Source organism: Wasmannia auropunctata, unplaced genomic scaffold (genome assembly GCF_000956235.1).
Source record: "Wasmannia auropunctata unplaced genomic scaffold, wasmannia.A_1.0 LD336099.1, whole genome shotgun sequence".
In the NCBI taxonomy this organism is placed as follows: Eukaryota; Metazoa; Arthropoda; class Insecta; order Hymenoptera; family Formicidae; genus Wasmannia; species Wasmannia auropunctata.
This window is the reverse complement of record NW_012026791.1, coordinates 1393830-1413192: the sequence shown is the minus strand read 5'-3', so window position 1 is coordinate 1413192 and position 19363 is coordinate 1393830. Positions and strand designations below refer to the sequence as shown.

Below are 19363 nucleotides of genomic sequence, written 5' to 3'. Positions count from 1 at the left end.
CAACTTTCAAAATTTCTACACATATGAATCATCGATGATAAGATAATGATGTCAATTTATAACATGTTTGTTCATTAAACATGTATTTGACGTAAACACATTTATTATTAAAGTGCCTTTTCGCACATGTAAAACACTAGGAAAAAAAACAAATATTAATAAAAAATTTCTATGCATATTAATGTAATCGAACTATTGCGTCTTTTTATCGAATTGCGCGAGTGGAAAGATTCTCCACGATTACGCTCATTATATTCCGTTAATGAATAAGTTTCTCCGCGGGATATTAGCAGTAATATATATATATATATATATATTTTTTTTATTTAAACAATAAAGATGGATATCAACATAATAAGCAATAAAGAATCGCGCTTTGTCAGCTTAGCATAGTTATCGTTTAATGAGTTTAGTTTACATACGCCTATGCGTTACATAATTTAGCGTGATCTCTCAAACGGAAACTGGAACAGTTTTTTTTAGATGACAATAACTATATCATTTCGTGGTCCCGCCGGTCATAATTTCTCATTGTCAGCTCTGTTCTCGCCGCGATCTATCTATCTGTCACATTACACGTTGGCCGTCGTTTTTACTGCCAATTATGTCGCCGCATTAATTTGCACCGCCTTTTGCATCCAATCGCATGGAATGTCAGTCGACAATCGCGACAATTGCCTCATTATCGCTGTTTCACCGTTTCGTTTAGATACAAAATGGCACGAGCCCTGACAACGAAGTGGAAAAATCGGCATCAGGTGGCACCACGTGTGTCTAAATGCACGAACGAAAAACTGTGTCCATTAATAATGTAAAACGTCAAAAGATATTTTATAGACACGCCATGTAAGAATCGCATCGTCTTCTCGGTCGATTAGCGCCGATCGCCGTCACAGATCAATACCTGTATCTTTTCACTTTATCATATCATATCCGTAAAAGTGACTGCAAACATTTTCCAACGCTTGTGTCAACATTACATCATCGATCATCCTTAACCCTCGCTTAAGCACGCCGAGAACTAACACCGCGAGAGAACAACTCCACTCGAAATATGGAACGATAACAGGAGGATCGAGTCAAAGTCGTTTTAACTCGCAATATCGCAGCGTGATTTATTCTTATAACTATACACGTCTCCTTTTTTACCTCGTTCAATTCGTCCCTATACTGATGTATATACTATTGGAATATTATGAATCAGCAATTATATACAGAACAATCGGCTCGGAAACTTTTGTATTCGCGTGAAGAAATCGGAGCACAATCGGAGCATTTGTTTTTAGATCTTCACATAGCGAGGCGACATGTTCTAAACCATTCGAATCGCAGACGTGTGATAAAATTAATACAATTATACGTTGTCGCAATTAGTCAACGGAACATAAACACGTGGCGTGAAAAACAAACTTATGGGCTTTTTATCTGGAGCTTATCGGCAAGCGTTTATAGCACCTGTCGATTATTTACGCCAAGTTCGCCAGTATAAACGCAGAATATATCACTGGCGTGAGAACCGAACGTGTCGTGCGATGCCGTGTGGCAATGAACGTGTCAATCTTTTAAATCGCCTTTTGCAACAGACTACCGATTTACCGGGCTCGCGATCAAGGCGATAGGCGAGCGATCGCGCAATTAACCCGACGAGAGAGGCTCCGCCAGCTGACGCCGCGCCGCGCGCCGTTTCGATTTCCGCAAAAGCAGAGATTCCCGGGGAGAGGGAGCATTACATAATCGGAGTCGAAATCGTATCCGTAAATTTTACAACATAAACCGTCCTCATTTTTCTCACCTTATGCTTTTTCTACTACTGCGCTCGCTGTCCGACGTGCGATCGGTGGCGGTATCCAGGATGAGCAATGCGATGTAGTATAAATCCCACGGGATTACCTCGTCGAGTCATGTGAAAAACATTCTCTTCGCGAGCCGGCGACGACGAGCCGTGATCCCGTGACATCGGCGACGTGGACGACGCTGCGGGCACGTGACGTACATTGATATTTCGCGGTATGGATCACCACCACTGGGCACTGAGTGAAACAGATCAGTAGCGGTAACGACGAACGAGAGAAACGTGCACGAGGAGCACGCTCGCGGCGACCACGCTCGGTGGTATTATATCCGGCACTTCGTTATCACTTTACACTCGCGGACGCGTTCTTAACGCGCGCGACTGCTGCACATGGTCTCCAACGCACATAACGGAAAACGGACGAAAATCTCGGCGCCGTCGGTCGGTCAAGAGTGAGGAGGATCCAACACCGTCTTCGTGGACGTCGTTCGCAATCAGCCGTTCTTCACGATCCTCCTCGTCATTGCGTTTCGTCTCGCTGCTCTTCTGCTCGCGCCCGCTCGCGCGATGTCACACACGTGGTTTTGTCTCGCGCGCACGCACGCACGCACGCACGCACGCACGCAACGCAACACAAGTGTACACGCACACTACCGGTACAACCCGCTTCCTCTATTTAGATCACCTAAAACTCAACGCGAGGAGATTCGTCGTGGAGAGAGAGAGATTCGTCAGCCCGGAACGGAACGATCCTTGACGACGTCCGCGACGACGATTAAGGGCGACGACGACGACGACGATGACGGAGAACTTTTTTTTTCTCCAACGGGGTCTGCCCCGTTGACTGCCCAGGGTCAACCGGCTGGCTCTGCGCGCGGCACTTTTACCCGTACTCTCAAGGACTCGGAGGTGGCTCCTATTCCTTTCTCTTATCCTTTCGCGCGCGCGCCTTTTTTATCCCGCTAACCTTTTTAAACGCACTTTTAATTCCGCTCGGCCGCGTGTGTCCCCGGCGAACGTCGCTGCGGCGTTTTCCCCTGTATTTCAGTGTTTGCTCCTTTATCGCGGATTACCAAATTTCTCTCGCGCCGCTTTCAACGCGAATTCAACGTCGTCGTGCGGCGCGACGCACCGTGAACGATCGACAGGAGAGCGGGAGAGCGGAAAGCGAGTGGATCTCGCCACATCCGGATCGTCTTTCAGACCCGTCCTTCGCTACCGCGGTCTGCCCTCCGCCTCTTTCTCGTCGTTCCGAGAGAGCGAGCCGAGGTAAGGCTCGCTCGACGTCTTCCTCGTCCTCGTCGTCGAACCACGCGACGGTCGCGAGGACTCCTGTCCTCCGCGCGAGAAATCCGCGTCCTCCTCCTGCGGTTTTCGCGCACACGGTTGTCGTATCGCGGTCTGTTCCTCTCCTCCTCCTCCTCCTCCTCCTTCTCCTCCTTCTCCTTTTCTCCCTCTCCGTCTCGGACTGTCTCTCTCTCTTTCTTCGCTGTCCTTTTCCCTTCCGCGTCTCCCTTTCCGTCTGTCTGTCTGTCTCCTTTCTCTTCTGCGTGTTGTAATCCCTTTTGCGAAACTTCTTGCGCCCGGACGAGGCGGCGAGGTAAAAGCGAGCGCGCTGTCGATCGTGAACTGAGGGAGAGAGAGAGAGAGAGACAGGTTAAATTCGCACGCGAATACCGCACGTCGAGTCCTTCCACGGTGGTGCTACCGGGATGCCGCTCGTTGATAATGATAATAATGTTGATGATGACGACGATGACGGCGACGACGACAACGACGACAACGAAGACCACTCTCTAGCAATTCCGGAAACGAATTACCGGTGGGATACCAGCGACTGTGACCTTGAACATTCGCGTTTCGCGCTGCAGGACGGAGTGAAACGCGCGGGACCAATCACTTTCCATCGTTCGTTTTCGCTGTCAGCGCCGTGTCACTCGCGACCGTGGCTCAGCGACACGCGTTTTCGACCCCGGACCACCCCCGACGATCGAAAACTTCGGGATACCTCCGCACACGCGCCCGATATACACACCTCCGCGAACGCGAGCGTGCGAACGAAATACCACGCGCGAGTGTATTTCGCGAAGCAGCGGACTAGAAAACGTCGTTACGCAATGAACGAAGCACCGTCCCTCTTCTCTTCTCTTGTTCTTTCCCTAGTACGCCCTCTTCGGCTTCTCTGGGACGCGTAGATCCTCCACATCGGCGATGCTTCTCGTCAAGGGCGCCGGAGGGGAATTCGCGATCATGCGAATCCGGACGCACGCACGAATACACGCAGGCACGCTCTCACTGTCTCTGTCTCTCTCTTTCTTTCTCTCTCTCTCTCTCTCTCTCTCTTTCTCTCTCTCTCTCTCTCTCCAGGAGGAAGAACGAAATGAGAAAGTCGCCGGAGAAAGACGGGCAGAGAGAGAGAAGCAAGAGATATTCGGCGATACCCAGCCTACGGGAGGCAGGATCGGATTTTAGCGCGCGCGGTACGCGCTCCCGTGAGTTGAAGTCGACGGTTTCAACTTTTACTTTCAGCTCTTACACAACACGGCCCGCTCTTGCTGGTACGTAAGCGGCGAACGTGCAACGAGTTCTGGTCTCAGCTTCGAGGCTTCTTCTTCTCTTCGTTTCTTCTTTTTTTTCTATTTGTTTTTTTCTTCTTCCCTTTTTTCTTCTCCTTTTTTTCCTTATTCACTTTCTTTCAACTCCTTCACTTCCTTATATCTCTTTCCGCTAACAATCAGCAGCAATCGTATAGGACCAGCAAAGCTTTCAAAGAAACAAATTTCTCAGTAGACTGGAGCAGTTAAATCTTTCGGAGATATTTCCTTGACATTTCTATTTCATCTTATGTCTGCACCAAGAAACACGTTTCAATGATCGAAAATACGATGATAATATGTGTCACAGCAGGGGATGTATCTGTTGTCTTTCAAATTTGTCATTCGCAAAGGTTGGTCGCAGGTAATAACACATCGATTTGTAACTATGTAATTTGCAACGAGATCACTTCAGGCTTCAGGTAACTAGTAAGAGATCCAATCGAATTGGTGCACTTCCGTAGGATATCCGGAAGTGGGAGGACTATGTCGTTACCACGTGTATTCGCGGTGTGAACACGCGGCGAACAGCGAAGAGGACACTTGACGTCGTTGTCAGTTTTCCTCGTGATGGTCCGTATCGCACTCCCGCGCGCACACAAGCGGTGACACTCTCGATTGGAGTCGACGTATGTTTTTCGCGCGTGTTCGCTATCTCTCTCTTTCTCTCCCTCTCTCTTCTTGCCTGTCTATCTTTCTCTCCCGCTCTTTCTCCTTGTTTTATTCTCTGTCTCTCTCTCTCTCTCTCTCTCTCTCTTTTATTCCCCCTCTCTCTCTCTCTTTCTCTTTCTTTACATCGGAGGACTTCTTCAGGGAGAGAGGGTTCTCTTCCGGTCTCCGTGATGTGTCTCACTGCTCCTCGCTCCGTCGTAACTTTTGCGCAAAGCCGGGACCCTCTCTCACTCTACTCTCTACCTCTCTCTTTCTCTCTCTCACTCTCCCGCTCTCACTCTCCCTCTCGCTCGCGCTCGCTCTTTCTCTGTCCTAGGTAAGCGCGAAGAGAGGTAGAGCCGGACGGCAGGAGGTGGCGGCGGTGGTGGTGGTTGCTTCACATTAGTAGTAGTGGCAGCCGGCTATACGTTACGCGTCGAATGAGTACCACTACGACGGCGATCAGCGGCGGTAGTGGTGGTCATGGTGACGGTGATGGTGATAGCCGGCAGTAGCCGTAATAGTGGCGGGTGGTAGTGGCATAGAAGAGGCCAGGTGGGCCCCGTAGATTTACGGGGCCCAGAAGGGGTTGAGGGTCCGAAAAGCGCGTTTCTCTCTGCCATCCTGACGTTATATTCTGCACCGAGGAAGAGGTTTTGCGAGTCCGTGAGTTTATTTGTAAAGCGATCGTGGTATTGGTTCCACGTTGAGTGGCACCTTTCCTCTGTCTCTCTCTCGCTCGCACACCCTTTTGCTCCACCTCTCCTCTCTTCATCTCTCCGTCTCTCTTTCTCTCTCTTTACGCGTCTATCTCCCGTTTTCCCTTTCTTGCTCTTTCTCCCCCACCAGGAGGTACTCCACCTACCACCTACCACTACCTTCCTCCACTCTTTCTTTCCCCACTAGTGCTCTCACTATTGCATTACAAATAGCTCTCTTGCCTAGGTCTTATTGGTGAGGTGTCGCTCTTTCTCTCTCTATCTCTCTCTATCTATCTATCTCTTTGTGTAACATACGAGCGATCACGCATGTGTATAGGTTTTCGCGTGTATGTTGCACGTCTTCGCTTATACGCGCGGTGGTTTACATGTTCCGCCAGTGCACATGCACAAGGCGATAAGAGCACACTCTCCGGTCTCCGTCCGTTTTATTGGAGCACGATTCTCCCGCGCCGTCTTCTTGTCTCTCTCTTTCTTTCTCACCCCTATCCTTCTGTCCCTTCTCGCGCCCTGTCTCCCTCCTACAGCTCCTCGCTCTCTCACTCCCTCCTCCGCTCCCCTCCTTTATCTTTCTCTCAGTACTGCTCTAGCGTGTACGCGAAGACGCACACCAGCTCAGGCTCTATGCACGGTTTCCCATCCTCGTCATTCATACGCGACAGAATAGAAGCACTCCTTGTCGTTGCAATGGTGTAATACAAGTACAAGGCATTCACGCCTGCGCGCGCGTAAAATATATAAGAATGGAGCGAGTGCCGCAGTGATCTGCTATTAGCTTCTTCCTAGTTCCTCTGGTCTTTCTGTACCCTTCACTACCTGCTGACATTCTCGTTTCTTCCGTTGTATCCATTCCGTTGCATCGTCTTTCGTACCTTTCTCCCCCTCTTTCTGCATTTATATGATTTCCACTCCGCCCTCTTTCGTTTCTTCGGTCTTTGCTTTCAGATATTTTTTTCTTTTCCCTAGACCATCATTGGTGAAGGTGTCCATGCTTTTACAATTCTCTCCGCCCTCGTTTCTTCCATCCTTTTCATTTTCTACTTTTTTTTTCTTCCAATTCATTGGTGAAGTGATGCTCCTCCTACGTCCTCCACGTTTCCTTTTCTTCATCTCTTTTTTTGTCTCACTATTACGACGCTTTAAATGTTCTTTTTGATGCCGCTCCTCGATCTCGATTTACTTTTCTTCTCTTACATTGATTTGTAATTATATATTGCTGTATTTCTTGTATAGTGGAATTTCGTCTTTTTATTAATTATCCGCTGTTCTCGGATGTAATATTGTATTTTGGAAAAACTTTTGTTAAAATTACAAGATACAAATCACGAGAGATTCCATATATATACGCGTACTTTGTTACTAAAACTAAATGTGGGTTTTCAACATTTTAGATTATTGGAATATGACAATTTGGGTATATGAAAGGGAAAGAGAGAGAGAGACAGAATTAAAAATGAAAATGTCTATACTGAATTGTGGTATGAATTTGCGCGTTATCTTTGAGCGCTCGTGAAACAACGGACCGTTCATTATTTCAGTCTAACTTTTCCTTTCTCGCGCCTTTCTCCTATAACTCCAAACAACTCTTCCATTCATTCTTCCTTACTCTTTCTCTCTTCTACTCTTCTCTCTCGTATGCGCGCATTCTCTTTCGAAAAACATGAAGGCGGTACGTAAAGGTCTCTTTCTCATCAGGTGGAATTATATCGACATTCTGGTCGCTTGTTGCAGCGACTCAGGCGTTTTACGAGCGATCGATCGCGAAATGCTTGAATGATTCGACGGTAAACACCTTCCGATTAATGTCCACCACTCCGTTCGTGGCTGGACCACGGTGTTTCGTTCGCTCGGTGAACACGTAGCCCGCAATCGGAAAGCCAAGAGCCGCGATTGAAACCAATATAATTTCGTTCAATTCAAAGATTTTCGATGCTGCGGAAAACGATATCCACTCGTTTATTTATTAGAATGTCGTGAAATAAAATCGTTGATATCGGTTTTAATTTCTGCTTACATCACTCTTCTTGTATACCAGAGTAAAATATTACGGATTAATTATCAGTGTAGTAAAAACAGTTATGCGAAAAAAAAACTCATCGACCGTCAGGAAAGTACGTCGGAAACACGTGGATTAATAAATGTACTGCTTTGTCACCGCTTTATGTAACGAAGTCGTCATTGAAAGCGCGCGATTGTTTCCAACATTTTGAAACGAGAGTCGTGACGACGGGGTCGTGTCAAAAGCGCGTTATGCAAGTCAACTGAAGTCCGAATACGCGCACGTATTTCTCGCGTCGTCGCGTCGTTCGTCAAACGCCATCCTTAACCGCCTTCGTTAACGAGAATCGTAAATGTTTTAATTACCGTCGCGATTATTTATTATTTAGCAGACGGATTGCATGCGCGACACGATGCGAACTCTCATGCGAGCCGTCCTCGCTTTTAATCTGCTTTTAATGTGCGACCGGCTCCGTTTTTCGTTCTCTCGTGTCTCGCTGTCACCCGCTCGCGCGTCACGCCAAGGCGGGATTGTCATCTCGATCGGATCTGGTACGCATGACGATGCGTACGCGGGGATTGCAGCAACGACGGCTATACTTAGCGCGTTAGACGAATCTCATCCGAGGGCCGCCGTGGACGAAAGGAGGTCGTGGAACAGCTGATGCGGCTGCCGATGCGACGGATTTGACGTGACGGCGTCTTTATCATCTCTCAGCGCGCTCTCAAGCTTCCTTCTGGCTGCTGCTGCAGCGGCCTTCCGCACTCGCCCAATGCGAAAATAATTGATGAAAGAAAGAATTGCAATTTATTCGTGATTCTTTTAACGGTCACAAGTACACAGCACTGCGCACTTAATGACCGACGACGTCACAATGCATAATCAATAATTTTTTGGTCAATTAATTTTGTGGAATGTATATAATATTTACGAATCTGTACAATGTATTTGGATTACTTTACGTATAAACGTAATTAAAATTGTTGTAAATACAAAAATGCATGAATTTATAATTATTTTTGTAAACATAATGTTCAATAATATATAGACGAATTTTATTTACGATTGTTAGATCGATGACTCAGAATTTTATCCCAGATGACAGGTTAATAAAACAAGCGGCAACAATTCATACGACATCATATTAATTATCTCCAGATTGAACCGAATAATAAATGTTCGCCAACCCGAGATTTACCCTTTTCGCGTAACCATGAAAAATGTCAACCGCTCAACTGATCATTTAATCGTTAATCGATGAGAAATCCGTGACCTTTTGGGCAAATATAAACTTGCGAACGAGTAATATCCCTCGTACAGATTCCTCGAGATTAGCACGCTCGATATCGGCCATCAGTCAGTTTTTTTTCTCGTCTAAGCGTCTGTCTGTTTTGCGAATAAAAATCTCGCGACCATGCAAATCCGAAAAATAAATATCATTGACGCGCCAAGTGATTTATCAATGAACAACTCGCCGCCGCGAATCGTTATCGGGCGTGCAAATCGAGCGGGCGCATTATTTCCGGAAGAGGCGTCGCGATTCTCACGGCGATGTCGTTACCCGCAAATATTTGCGCTGCGCGCTATCGCAATCTGATATATTAATTGCGCGGTACATAATTAATTCACGCCTGATCTCACCGCGAGCCCGGCCCGTCGATGATCGATACCATTGGCGATGCCGCTCGCGCCCCAGCACTATTTATTTATTTATGATGCGGTCTAATTTACAATCGGTACACGGGAAGGCCAAGCGCGTTGCATAATCGCTGCAGAGAGCACGCGGCTGCTGTTTATCATTATGCGCGGAAGAGAGGAGAGAGAGCGAGGGAGAGGAAGAGGGAGAGAAGAATCACAAGGTCCTCCTCCTCGGTGCCTCTCTCGGCACACATGCAATTAAACACTCTGCTCTTTCCCCCGTTCTCGCCTTCGTGGCATGTTTACGCTTCCGAGAGGCTCCGAGAGCTTCAGCCTTTTCAAATGACATAGTCTTGCAGCGTTCATGACTTTCTTAATTTTCTGTTTGCTCTGTATATTATGATCTACTTTCAATTATTTACTTGTCCCTGATATTAAAAATATATATCGTAAAAAATATGTTCTCTATTGCACAACAATTAAAATAAGTAATTAAAATAATAATTAACATTTTCAATATTAAAATATAAATTAGAAAACATGGGTTAACTTTTAATGTTAACACTTTAATGTTAGTGTTATTAAATTTTTTAATATTAAAAGTACTAGTTTAATATATTAGTTGATTATTAAATGAATTATAAAAAGAATAATCTAAATTTTATTAATATTGGGTTGAACATATTCAAACAATATCGCACTTTGGCTGGGACGTCGCAGTTTTTGAAATCGTGAATGTTTGAAAGTAGAATTTTCTCGGTATCATCTTTAATTTACTTATCTCTTACATACAATCCAACGATTCATGCTGCTATAATTACACTCCGGGACTAAAACACACGTGTTCTATCTTTTTGTCAAAAGGTCTTCTCATTTACTGATTTTATTGATGTGTATGAAATTTTTACTTATACTATAAATTAGCAAATTTATATAATTATATAGCAAATTTGCCAAGCTGCAGGATAAGGATTGCAGTATTATCTCGCAGACAGATACTTATTTCCGCAAATTAATTAGTTACCTCTGAAGACTATATCGGAAATAATGCATTCGTTATATGATAAATGTTTTTTTATTTGCCATTTGCAAGAGCATCGTGACTTTTTCTCGTCACCCAATTCCTATTCACACAATTCTCGTCACTCTTCCTATCAATCGCTTTCAGTTCCGCTCCCTCCTCTCTTTCCTTCTTTCACTTCTCGTTAATTTGCCTTTCTCACCTCCCTATGTCTTCTTCATTCCTTTCTAAACGTTCTTTCTCGTCCGACGAAATGATTAGCAATGGCTCGTGCAATGGGCCTGCACCTTTCTCACAGCTCGACGCCGGCTTAGTCATCCCTTCTTTCGGAGTACGGACGTCCCTTTCACTCGGGTCAACGAGCGAGAGGAAGGGCGAATCTCTCACGAAGGAGATTGTGCGAAAGGAGAAAGAGAAGTGGAAAAGGCCGAGATCCAGTTTGAGCGAGTTGTATGTTAGATCCTCTCGCTGGTCCCGCGCATTTCGAGATAGGACATTCGTTTTATTGCGAATCCGGTTTGCTCCCCGTGTGCACGGAGCGAGCTCACACAGCTGAAAGCCGGACACGGAAAGGGAGGGCGGGAAGGAAGAGGAGGAGGAGGAGGAGGGAGAGTCCGCGGGAAAAAGAAAGGGCCGCGTGTAACCTGCGGTGTGGGGAGGAATCCTTTCTTTCGTTCCGCCAACACTGCAACTCTCCCGTCCTCTCTCTCTCTCTCTCTCTCTCTCTCTCTCTCTCTCTCTCTCCTTTCTGTCCACTCGGCGTCCTCCCTTTCTCCTCTTGTTCTATTAGTCGTTGCTGCCGTTGCTTTGCTGTACCCGTCGCTGTTCCTTCCGCTGCTGCTGCTGCTGCTACCGGCTGTCGGCCGTTTGCTCATCGTACGGGTGATAGTGGTGGTGCCCAGTTGATGGAAGTGACGAAGGTGGAGGTGGTGCCCAGTTTCAAGGTTGCCATCTCAGCCTCGCGCGCGCGGTTACACACGGTAACTAGACATACATTTCGCTTCTGACTCGATATGACCTCACTCGACAAAACGGTCAATGTATCAATGCATTCTCGACAGAAGTAAGTGGAGACTCAGTCGAGAAATTAATTTGAAGAAAAAAAGATTTAAAAAGAATAATAGGAAACGTAGAAACATTTAATGAAAATTGATTGAAATCGAAACATTCCTATGATTTATTGAATCGACTGTACTTCGCTAATGGATAAGTTTTGCCTTCCTGCACGGAGTAGGTATTGCGAAATCTCGCTCCGGAAATATGACTATGGATTATGCGACTTAGCATAACATTTATGATCGTTTTTGTTACACATGTACGCATATACGCGGCTGGATAGAAAAATACGCACGTGCGGCAGATTGGATCGATAATCAGGCACGGCGAGCGAAAGGATTCTCGGGCGTCCTAGAGCGCGGCGCTTTTTTGTCGCGTGGTGTTTAATGAAAGGCGGTAACGCCTCTTCGCGGAAAGATACGAGTGGATTCTAAAATAGGAACGAGGTTGCACGGGCGTGTGCACTTGTCATTAGCATCGATAGATGCTTATTTGCGCGCCTCGCGCGGGAAACGGACGACGGAGTTCCGCGAGCGCCACAAGGATTAAAAAAAAATAATAATAAACGTCGATCCGTAAATCAATAGCCAAGTCAAGCGGTCTCAGAACAATTTCGCTAGCAAATATTTTCCGCTTACTACAAAAGTCAAACAGTTTCGTCGAAGAGATACGAGGAGAAAAACGCCGTCCTGTCAAAGCAAGCGGATCGTCGTTCAGCTTCAGCTTCTCGACGAGGTCGCGCCATCCCTCCTGCGCAAGGAATCCGACCTCATTGTCATCTTTTTCCTCAGAAGGTGGAAAAAAGATGTGATCGAGGAGTATCTCGGACATCTATTTGTGCACATATTTGCGCGGCTTGCAAAATGTCAGCGTGCCCGCGAGCTCGTTCGCCGAGCGAACGTGCGTGACTTTAGGTCGACAAATGCATCTCTCTTCGCAAACGCTTCTCCGCGCGATGCGCGCATATCGAGAGGGCCATCAACCTCATTTATACAGATAGAAAGTATTCGCCGTAATATTCGAAGCGAATTACATTCTGTTTCTGTACGCTGACGGGTCTCTTTTCCGCGCCAAGTAGTAGTCCGTTATTACGTCTCCCCCGCTCAAGAATTTCCTCACGCCCCAGTTTGGGGTCCGATGCCTCAGACAATTGAAAACGTGTGAACCTAGTTGCGCAAGCTGACATCGTTATGCGCTTTTATTAGCGGGAGGAAAAGATGTCGCCGCGTGTAAGATGTCGGTATACGCGCATACCGCGCGCGCCTTATCGCGGATCTGCTCTTATTTCAGTCAATAAAAACTCATCCGCTAATCATGCACGGAAAGAACAATTTTGCTGAATCCAGATCTGAAAATAATTTTTGTTCAATAATCAAAACAATTTGGTGGCAAAAGTCAAAATGATTGCTAGAATATCAAAACGTTTTATACAGCAATGCTTATCTGTTTTAACATTCCAATAAATTATTTTGATGATTCAACCAAAAATTATTTTCAGATCTATATTTAGCAAAATTTTTAGATCTTTCAACAAAATCGTTCTTTCCGTGTGTGTCACCAAGATTTTAATTGGGATGTCTCCCGCTCGCGCGCAAACGCGTGACACGTGCGTGGTCCCGTCATCTGTCATTCGTTCGACGCCGATTTTATCAGCGGTCCATCCGGTTGAACCGCGGCGAATCAATCGACAATCACTCGTCGTACGCATATCGGTAATAGAAGAAAATGCGATTGTGCTATCATCGCGAAGAGCGAAGTAATAGAGTGTAGTTAATGGCTCCGGCTGATGTCATGCGGTAACCTTCTACTTTGCACGTACAGTAGTTCACAGAAATACGCTCGCCAGCAGCGGCGCGCACGCTCTCACTCGTCGAAATACAATCGGGATCGGAGTCCGCGAGAATTTTCGCTCTGGAAGACGTTCATGCAAAAAAAAAACGCAATCGTAAAACGCGCGTGTACAAAGTGGTATCTCGTGCAACCTTGAGAAACGGTATTCTATACAAAAGAGATAATTAACGTTTTTTTTTTAAATTAGTTTTCTTAATTAGTCTCTGATATTTTCGAAAAATGGTCCATTCAGACCAGTGTTTCTCAAAGAAGCACAACAGCTTTAAGTAACATGATTATTTTCATTTGATATATACATTAAAAAATAAATAATTTAAAAATCTAGAAAATACTGTCATTAAAATAACATTGGCTTAATTAAATTATTTTTTTACGTTCCCCCTTTTTTATTTATATATCTCGCTTTGTTAGATTAAAAAAGCAGATTAATTAATTTGGCATTAAGGCCCGGGTATTTTGAAAAATCGAACGGTTAGGAATTGAAATGTTTCGAAATTAACAATTAGCGTTATCGGCTGGTCCGACGATCAGCATTAATGCGGATCGTTATAATTTTGAGAAACGCTGCGTTATAACCGATGCGATTCAGTGAAAGGCGAATTGAATGCGCGACCGCGAAGGTTTTCGCGAAACGACGCGCTTGACGCGCATGCTGACGGAGCACGGATCGTGGCGGATCTGCACCTTGGCGACGAACGATAAGGTCTCTTTTCCACGTACGTAGCCAGATAATAAACCGAGACCTCGACTTTCCAAAGAAGAATACGCGCGCGCGCACGCGCCTCGCCTGTAAGAAAATAGGAAAAAAACAACGGCGGGATTGCATAAGAGGTCGTCTTTCTGAAACGACAGCTCGTGCCGACGATGGAAACGGTTATAGAGGCGTTGACGCAATCGTCATTCACAGCCGATGCATCCAAGGATGGGGAGAGAGAGACACACGCACGAAAACGAATAGCGACACTTGCTAACACAGAATTATTTTGAGCCTGTCAGAAGCCGAATTATTATGTTGATTGACTTCACTTTCTATAAATTTCTTAATTTTAGTGCAAGAGCACAATTAATTTATAAATTCATCAACTTTCTCTCTATTTTCTATTTTATAAGGTTAATCGAGTTGGCTTTTGAGAGGCTCACTTATTCAAAATAAATCTGACGATTTTTGTTTATTGTCAAGCATGCGATATATATGTTACGTGTGCGCGTTTATAAAATAGGCACGATATGCAACAGCATACAGAAGATAAATATGCAGAAGATGAGGCTGAATTGTTTGCATTATATATATGACATATAGGTATCTATAAAAAGCGACTACAATCTTAACAGACCGAACGCGTTCGAGATAAGCGTCCGGAGAGTGATTAACTTCAAATAGGATTCAATTATTCAGCGGCCTGCCGGTCAGATTCTCACTCAGCTCATAAGCTCGCGTCGAGTCGTTGATTCACGGTCACTCGCAACAATGTTACCCTCCGTCTGCTTTCTTTTCCAGTGCTTTCTTGTCACGGCGCCTCTTTCAACGACCATATACTTTTACGGCAACATTTCTTACCTATATATACTTAGCATTTATTATACGCGGCCACGATACAAAACGAGTTAATGTATTGCCCTTATCTTTTTTACATTTCTAGAAAGCACTTGAAAGAAACTTGCGTGCGAACTGTAACGCGATTGTCGATAATAAAATAGCATATAATGCATCGTCATACGGAGCACCGATATACATATACATATACGAAGAAGGATTCGGGCGCGATTGAAATAGCACTTGAGAAATCATTAAAGATATGTCAGAGGAGTATTTTAAGAACGATAATTTTAAAGTGCAAGTTATCGAGAGGACAGATATGATTAAAAAATATCTTATTATTTAAGTGCGACTCCATGCGTTCTACCACACGTGAAAGCGTACCGTCGTGTCATCACGTTGTTACGATTAAAAATATTTTTGTTTTTAAGAAAGGAAATTTGTTGTCATACCGTCGCAAAAGAAATAATTTACCATCTAAGCTCAAGTTTATACACTGAACTCTAAAAATAATCGACATTTTTTCAATTTGCGATTATTTTTAGAGTTTAGCGTAAACTTGAGATTAGGTGGGTAAATTATTTCTTTTCTTAGAACACCAATTGTTGATATTTTGAGAGCAGTCTAAGTCGCGATAAGTCGCTGTACGATACGAAATCGATTACAACAATCAACTGTTACCTTGACTCGACACGCAATTAAACGTTCGCACGCGTATGCATACAGGCGCACGCGTGCGGACACGCGCGCGCGCGCTATGCACGCACGCACCCAGGTGCGCAAGCACCGCCTTCCTGCCTTTTTCTAAACAACGATCGTCCTGATCTTTCACTCGATTTTGAACGCGGTAGACGCGCCGCTGCATTCGCATTACGCGTCATTATGTAATACGCCGCAAAGCGTGTGTTATGCGAACGTTTTGCGCTCGGTGCCTTGCACCATTGCGGTCTCAAGGTCTCCACATTGTTATTTGTATGACGCGTTAACGCGTCCCGATGCGGTCCAGGGACGTGACACGCGGAGAAAATCTCGCCGCGCTCGTAAGCGCGCTCATGCGAAGAAAATTTCTCTCTCGCGTATATATATATATACACAGGCGTTATGAAATAATGCAAAGCAGAAACGCCGCTTGAATTTGCGCGGACAATAAGCGATTGTTAGCTGGGCGCTTAGCTTCCTGAAACTTAGCTTCGCTAATTAAGCCAATTAAACATTAACTTCGCTATTACTTCGTTCATAACTAGCGATATCTACTTTTCAGTCAAGATAAGCTTGACTCTTGCCAATGTCAAATTGAAATTGCAAAGTCTGAATGTCGACACATTTTTCTTCGTTCCATTACAAAGAAGATGTACAGAAACTAAAGAGCAACTCTCGGTCATCTATCTGAAATAGAAATGATTGTCAAGAAACGTTTATTTAGAAACTTTTTTCTAAGCCTTTAGATAAATTTTCCGTCTCGAGTAAATCATATTGCGACCTTGTATTATAGAAAGGATTGAAGAATATGACTTATATATAAGTACTGCTTGTTTTCAACATATTTTTCCTTCCTTTTTGAGATATATAAATGCAAAATTTTTACTTTATACGTTTGCCGATGAAATATAGTCTAAAATCAATCAAATCAAATAAAACGGCAGAAAATACGAAGTGCAATTTTTTTTTCAGCAATAGGTCCAACATTTGCTTCTGACACTTCCGACCTCATCAATTGAAATGACATCGACGGTTACATTTGAAAAAAATCTCTGATTCATCCTCTGCCTTATACATATAACCTTGCCTTACCCTTTTAACCGTAACAAATGTTTCTTGACGAAGTTTCTACCTGACAACTGAAACTGCTCTAATTTTTTTCCTCATAAATCTCAAGTTTTTCCCGATTTATTTAATTACTTTAAAATTTCGAATCTTTCCGGAATTGTAGGTAGATGCCGTTCGTTTTTTCATTTGGGTAACAATCCGCTCAGTGAAACTATTCCGAACATGTGTATAATTTTACACGCCAAGCAGGCAGAGAGGCGTTAAAAGACGACACAATGATGTTTTTTGATAGATCAAAGTAGACGTCACTATGTCGTCTAATATCACTCGGATCTACCTGGGGGATTTACGGTAACATAATCTATTGTAACCATTTCCTATTCTCTATACAATTGTGTTTAAAAATATCTTTAATTTTATCTATGATAACGTTAGAAGATACGAGTAATTAAAAAACAAAGAAAGCTAGGTGAAATAGATGTCCTATAAAGTGAACACTCTGATAAATGCTCATGATACTTATCTTACCACATCAGAGAGACTAATTTAACAAGAATTCCAGATAACGCGCGGTTCTGACAAAAAATTTCCGCTATCCCACTATAGACAACAACAGGGATTGGATAATCTCTTGATATTGCCATCGAAGAAGAGAGAAACGCCAGGGGGGGGGGGGAGGCACCAGAAGAAAGAGGACGCATATGAGAAAAAGTTGAAGAGAGGGGGAGGGAGGGTGGAGGTTGTCGAGATCGTGAGGAAGCAGTAGTAGAGTTCTAGGGGGCAGTGGAGCTGGGAGGGCGCACACGCGATACGAACCAAAGGCGTACGCGCGCGCGTCTGATAAGGTCTTATCGTGTGAAAGCCCGTGGCCTACTTACACTCGGTGCGCACTTATACGCGTCACTAATGCTCGAGCGAGCATTCATGCACGCACGCACGCACGCACGACGCAGCGCGATCGGCATGTGCACACACGCGTTGCACGACTCGCCGCACTCTCATATACGCGAGGGCGCATTGTACGCGAGCCGTGACTACGCGTGAGCACTACTCCCGATATCGCGTAATCACCACGAACGCGCGCGAGCCGAGAAGAATTTTCTCGGACTCTTTTTTTTTCACCTTTTTTTCTCTCCTCCGGCTCTCGCCGGCTCTCGAGACGCCATCTTGCAAATGCTATTTTGTTGACGTCAAAGTGCGTTCGCGACGAAAGAGAATTAATGGAGACCACCAATCTTCTCTAGACAGACGATGGAAAATATTGTTTTATATAGAACATAATGGCGAGAAAAATAATTAATAGCCGTTTGTTTACGTTACGTATAGTAAAACTAAAATTCCCAAGTCCGGAATTATTCTACTGGTAATTGACTCTTGACCGGCTTGATTTTTCAATAGCTACCTGGTAGTCACGCCCTAGTGTCCCTAGTGGTCACTAATAGTTACGCCCTGGTGACCGAGTTCGAAATTTCTTCAAATGTAAAAAAAAAAAGAGAAAATTCTGCACTAAGAAAACATAGTCGAATGATGCTGCAACGCTAAAAAAACATCTCTAAAGATATCCGTATTGTATATCTGCCTCTTAAATTACGGTTCTATAGTTGATAATTTAATCTATATTGCATGTTTATAATTTTTGTTAAATTTTAAGAAGCATTTATTATAATATTTTACAGAAATTTAAAAATATCTTTTTAAAAGGCTTATTTTCGCGTATTTAGAAACTACGCAATACAATAAGTTTAGATATGTAAATATGCCTACATTAAAATCAATATTTTATCCACCTGAAATGTACACTGTCAACTGTGTAAATGTTTATGTAGCAAACAAAACGCGAACACAAAACAAAAGATAAAACTTGGATAACTATTTCCGGAAACATGTTTCGAGCGTTATTTTTAGAAAAAAAATGAAAAATATGCAATAATATATTTCCAAACCTGGCACTGTGACTGTAACAAATAGTGACTTATTGTTAGTGACTGATAATTACTTTGTAACAGATAGTAACAGGTTCAAAGCTAGGTTGACATTGAAGTTAACAATAAACGGAAAATAATAGTGACATTTTACAACAAAATTTATATCCCAAAATTCACGCATGAAAATCTACAATTCACGTTACATGCACCATAAACTTTCAGCGTTGGCAATGAGCGTAGACAATAGCTATGAATAGGGTATGTACATTTAAAGAAAACATGGATTTGAAAAATTGAAAACCGTGAAGGTTAATAATAATTAGCTTAACGTGCAGTTTTCTCGGAACAAATCATTTCAAACTGTTACAAAAGCGTCGGTGAAAAATTGAGAGAAAAGGAAAAAGCCACGTTAGAAAAAAATTCCACGGATTTATCAATCGGATGCTCGATGGTCAAAATTTTCCGTTTACTCCGCCTTGGTCATCGGTCGTTGACATTATTCGTAACAATTAATGTGCATAACACGCAAATATTTACTTATAAAATATACTTATAAAATTTACTTATAAAATTATAATTACGTTTCGTAATAGTAGAAAGGCACTGAGTAAAAAAATAAATATTTTTCTTTATAATATTACACTGAAAAAAGAATCTGGTTGCATTAAGAGGAAATCTGTTAGAGTCAACTAGTATGTCTGTTTGAAAATCGACGAATCAGAATTCTTGTACGATTCACCAGACGAATATGATTAATTTTTTCTTGTTAAATCTATCAGAATTTCTTGGCGATCGAATCATTTTTCTTGTTAA

General features: G+C 43.7%; 1 protein-coding gene across 1 annotated transcript in view; it reads right to left on the bottom strand.

Moving 5' to 3' along the window:
• Positions 1–5353, bottom strand: part of LOC105462438 (transcription factor Ken 2) — a 32127-nt gene extending 26774 nt beyond the window's left edge. The window contains exon 1 of the mRNA XM_011709032.1: positions 1793–5353. The gene's annotated coding sequence lies outside the window, so the exon portion shown is untranslated. The remainder of the gene's footprint in view (positions 1–1792) is intronic.
• Between the last annotated feature and the right edge of the window lie 14010 nt (positions 5354–19363).